This window comes from Oratosquilla oratoria, chromosome 9, assembly GCF_046742065.1.
Source record: "Oratosquilla oratoria isolate Oo_2021 chromosome 9, ASM4674206v1, whole genome shotgun sequence".
In the NCBI taxonomy this organism is placed as follows: Eukaryota; Metazoa; Arthropoda; class Malacostraca; order Stomatopoda; family Squillidae; genus Oratosquilla; species Oratosquilla oratoria.
The window spans coordinates 39,578,479-39,583,478 of record NC_134785.1 but is presented as its reverse complement, the minus strand read 5'-3'; the positions used below and the strand labels follow the sequence as shown (position 1 = coordinate 39,583,478).

The 5,000-nt window shown below is 41.7% G+C and overlaps 1 protein-coding gene across 14 annotated transcripts in view; it reads left to right on the top strand.

Moving 5' to 3' along the window:
* The window catches only part of LanA (laminin subunit alpha), a 290,394-nt gene that overhangs the window by 27,323 nt on the left and 258,071 nt on the right, over positions 1 to 5,000 (top strand). The window lies entirely within an intron of this gene.

The window sequence follows — 5,000 nt, the reverse complement described above, 5'->3', positions numbered from 1 at the left end:
ATGCTAATACCTCCTAATCTACCACTCCCTACCAACCTCCCCCTCCTTCTCCCACCCTCCCTCTCCCTCCCACCCCTTGACATTACCCTCATCCCACTTGCGTCTCCGACCCAAGGTCAAATAACTCGACCCATCCCATAAAGGCGGTAGTCGTGGCAGGGGGAAATGGGCCCTGGGTCTCCATAACCTAAGGCTCAGAGTGGCGTGCCCGGGGGTGCCGACCACGTGAGTGCACCCTCATGGGGAGCGACACGCATGGAACTGGTTAGAGCGTAGCGTAGGATGCGGACCGACTCAAGGAAGGGGAGACGGACCTCAAAGGAGAGGGGAAAAAGAGTGCCCCTAAAGAGCCCATGGATATCTAATCCTATTGAGGGTGAAAGGATCTCCCACCCCAGTTGAATAAAATCGCTTGGCGAAGGCCAGAATTGGAATGTGGGTCAGTCGTTGTAAGAAAGGGTAGACGGTACACACGGGTGTTGTTGACTCCAACTTTTTTCAAGATAAGAAAACACGATTTCTGTGCAGCTGGGGAACGACCCCAGATCTGATGGGGTCCGCAGTCGATCGCGACCCTCCTTCAGGTTGGATGCGAGTCCCAACACTGAATGAAATAATCTGTAAATTACGTCACCTTAAGACCAGGACACAGCACCATTAAACCTTTGTTGGACAAACGACTGAAAAGGGTCACACTTGAAGAACTTTATTCTGGAGAACGTCACACGATCTTAACCACAAAAAAAAAATCCTGCCCAATAAGTTGTTAGAATATTATCTCGATTAGGCTATTTATTTTGTACCGAAAAACTATTTCGATTAGGCTACATATACTATCTTGATCAGACTATGCGAAATCCGGAAATCCTAAACCAGCCTATTTGGCATCATCAATGAAAAAAAAAAAAAAAAAAAGATCCAAGTTAAAATAAATGGGGTGTAATTTGGGCCGGCTCGCGGCTGGGTTCCCAGCCCCATATCCTCTACCCCCCCCCCCCGCCTCCAACAACCGCGATCCGGTCAACTACCCCCACCCTCACTCCCACCCCCACCCTCCTTCTGGGACTCTGTGAGAAACGGAGTCTGACCCAAGTGTTTTTCCGCACTGGGTAGAAATATGAAACCCGAGGGGAGGTTGAGGGCCGGAGGAGGAGAAGGAGGAAAGGAGGAGGACGAAGAAGAGGATGACGATAAGGATGAAAAAGAAGCAGACGAGGAGGAGAAGGAGGATAAAGAAGAGGATGAGGGTGAGGATAAAAAAGAAGCAGAGGAAGAGGAAGAGGACGAAGAAGAGGATGAAGATGAAAAAAAAGTAAAGGAGAAGGAGGAAGAGGCGGGCGACGAAGAAAAAGAGGAAGAGGAGGAGGAGGAGGAGGAGGAGGAGGAGGAGGAGGAGAAAGAGGGCAAATAAGAGGGTGAGGATGAAACAGAGGCAGAGGGGTAGGAAAGGCGGACGACGAAGAAAAAGAGAAGGAGGAGGAGAAGAACGAAGAACAGGAGGAGAAGGCGACGGAGAAGAGAAGAAGTAGGAGGAGATTAATGAAGAGGATAAGGAGGAGATCGAAGAAGATGACGAAGATGAAAAAGAAGCATAGAAGATGGGGAGGAGGACGACAAAGAAAAATAGGAGAAGAAGGAGGACGAAGAAGAGGAGGAGAAGGATAACGAGGAAGAGGAGTAGAAGGAGAAGATTAAGGAGTACAAAAGAGGAAGACTAAGGAGAAAGAGGAAGGCTGAGGAGAAGGAAGGCTAGTAAGAAAGGTGAGGACGAGGAATTGGAGGAGGTATGCTAGGAAGAAGGAAGAGGACTAAGGCAGAGGAAGAAGATAGATGAAGAAAGTGGATGGGGAGGAAGACCAAAAAAACCGAAAATGAGGAGGAGGAAGAAGTAAAAAGAATAAGTGGAAGTTGAGGATAGGGAAGAGTAAAATGAGGAGGAGGAGGAGGAAGAGGAAAGAGGAAAAATGAAAAGAGGAGGAGGAATAGATTGAAGGAAAGAATGAGAAGGAAGAGTAGGAGGAGTAGGAAGGGGAAGAATAGGAGGAGGAAGAGTCGAGAAGACACTTGTTGGAGAGGGGAGAGGAAGATTGGGGAGGAGAGGAAGGAAAATGGACACAGAGAATGAGAGATCAAAATACAAACTTTTATGTTTTCTGACTGCATCTGTGATCTGCCAGTCACGGGTTTTAGACAGTTGCCCCCCCCCCTTTTTCCAATCCTTCGAAGACATTTTCTTCTTCTTCTTTTTCTTCTTTTTCTTCTTCTTCTTCTTCTTCTTCTTCTTCTTCTTCTTCTTCTTCTTCTTCTTCTTCTTCTTTGTCTTCTCCGTCTTCCTCTTCGTCTTCTTCTTCTTCTTTTTCTTTTTCTTTTTCTTCTTCTTCTTCTTCTTCGTCTTCACAACCAAAACAAAGAAAAATATTATATTACGTATGGCATATCATAAAGAACCAATTTAGGGAGTTAGGGAATTAGGGAGTTATAGAGGGAGGGACATTACATTAACTGTGCATATATCACTATGATGTTCCTTATTCTTGGGGGAGGAGAGTTTTTGAGGAACTCCCCTACGGACCAGAGCCACACGGCATGCCATTATAATTAAGAGATTAATTTTCATTCAGTGAAGAAGGCTGGTCACTTTTACATAATGTGACTTCAATTACGAATCTAAAATTCTGACATTATTAAGTAAACAGACAGATAACTGAATAAAAAGATGAATGAATAGATAAATGAATAAGTAGACATATAAATAAACATGAATAATCATGAATTCATGTAGATAATTGATAAGTGATACAATAAATGATCCAGTGATACATAATCTATGAATAATCTGTTAATGAATAATATTGTCATTTCAGAGATTTAGAAATAAACAAATGAATAATCAAATCAATTGGTAACTAAATAGATAAATAAATGAATCAATTGATAAACAAAGGCATTTATATCTGCCATTACTGCAATACTAGTAAAGGAGACAGCTGCTTTCGTTGTAGAGAAGAACAGCTGCCTTGAGCTGATATCAGTTTCGTCTCTGTCTTCTGTCGGCATGACGTCATCGCATTGTAGTCAAGCCACGACATTAATTCCACATGGTCAGTTCCACATGATTCACGCAGCGTTATTCATTTCATGTGTTTCATTGTCGCATTTACACCATCTTACTCAAAGTAAAGCTCAGCGTGAATGATAGAACCATTTTTTTTCTCTTTTACTGTGTAGGCGTCGAATTAACTCGGTCTCTGTCACCAGACCTATGACGTCAGGTGTCGTTCTGAAGATGACGTCATGTCGCTTACAAACGCTCTTCATAGTCTCGCCTCATCTCGAATACACTTTTTAGTGTGAACCGTCAACATTTCAACTAAAAGATTACCACAACGTTTGCCATTACCTATCGCATTTGATATACAGTAATATAGAAGCCTAAATTAAGTGCTACATGGAGCATATTTCAACAAAATATTAAGAAAGATCTTCAGCTTGGAGCTGTTATAGGCCTATTTCATGGTAAGGAAAATGAAAAAAGTTTTAATACACACGAAAATATACACATTAGCATAAATTTGCTAGTTGTGTTTAATATAACTATACATCTATTTTTTCTTTCTTTCTTTATCTGTTTATTAATTGATTCATTCCTTTGTTTATTTACGTATTTACTTATCAATTAATCAATCTATATTTATTCATGTCATTCTTTATCTATTTATATATACATTTACTTTTTGATATCTCAATTCATATATTTTTTATTTGTCTATCTATTCATTTAGTTGATTATCTGTTTATCTATCTATTTATTAATTTATTTATTTCTTTATTTATTTACTTATTTGTTAATTAATTTTATCTTTAATTTATTTATCACTTATTTTATTCATCTGTTTAATTTATATACTTATCTATTCATCTGTTCATTACCATTATGACACCCTCTCCCTCCACTCCTCCCCCTCCACCTCCCCCTCCTCCTCCTCCTCCTCCTCCTCCTCCTCCTCCTCCTCCTCTTCTCCATTCGTCCTAGACTCGTACCCCACCCAGCTCCAGCCACATCCAACCTCCTCCTCGTCTTCCACCCTCCCTCTCCCTCCACTTCCTCCACTTCCACCCTCCCTCCTTTCTACTACTTTCCTTTATCATCATCTCTCGACGTTATCACACTATTTTTGCTCCAACCCCCAGCTCATCGGCGATACCGCCCACCTCCAGGAACTTACTCTGCCGTAAAATCACTGTGGCAAACTTTTTTTTTTTTCTTCAACATTTTTCTCACACCATCCCTTTCACCTTCTCCCACGTTCTCCCTCTCTATGTGACAATTCCTCATCCCCTCCCTCACACTAGTCATCAAATATGTAACAATATTGTCCAGTGTCAACTTACGAGCCATTTACATTGTCAAACGGTTTGTCAAATCCGGTTTGTCAAACAAGTGTTAGAAGTGATGCTTGACCGTGTGAATGGGGTATTTTGTTTTCAGACACGTTTGTCAAACGTGTTTGTCAACCAAATACCCCATTCACACGGTCAAACATCACTTCAAACACTTGTTTGACAAACCGTTTGACCGTGTGAATGGCCTTCAAGTTCCATCTCCACACAATTTTCCCCACACTCTACCATCACGGAGCCCACCCCATCTTCGCTTACCTACCTCCTCCCCTTTGATCTTTCTTCCCTTTCCTCTTCCATGTCTCCCATGTAGTTTTACTGCCCTTTCATCATCACTTCATCATCATCATCATCATCATCATCATCATCATCATCATCATCATCATCATCATCATCATCATCATCATCATCATCATCATCATCATCATCATTATCATCATCATTATCATCGTCGTCGCCGTCATTATTATCATCATCATCATCATCATTATCATCGTCGTCGTCGTCATTATCATCATCACCATCATTATCATCGTCATCGCCATGATCATCATTATGGTGCTCACCATCATCATCATCGTCGTCATCACCGTCATCAT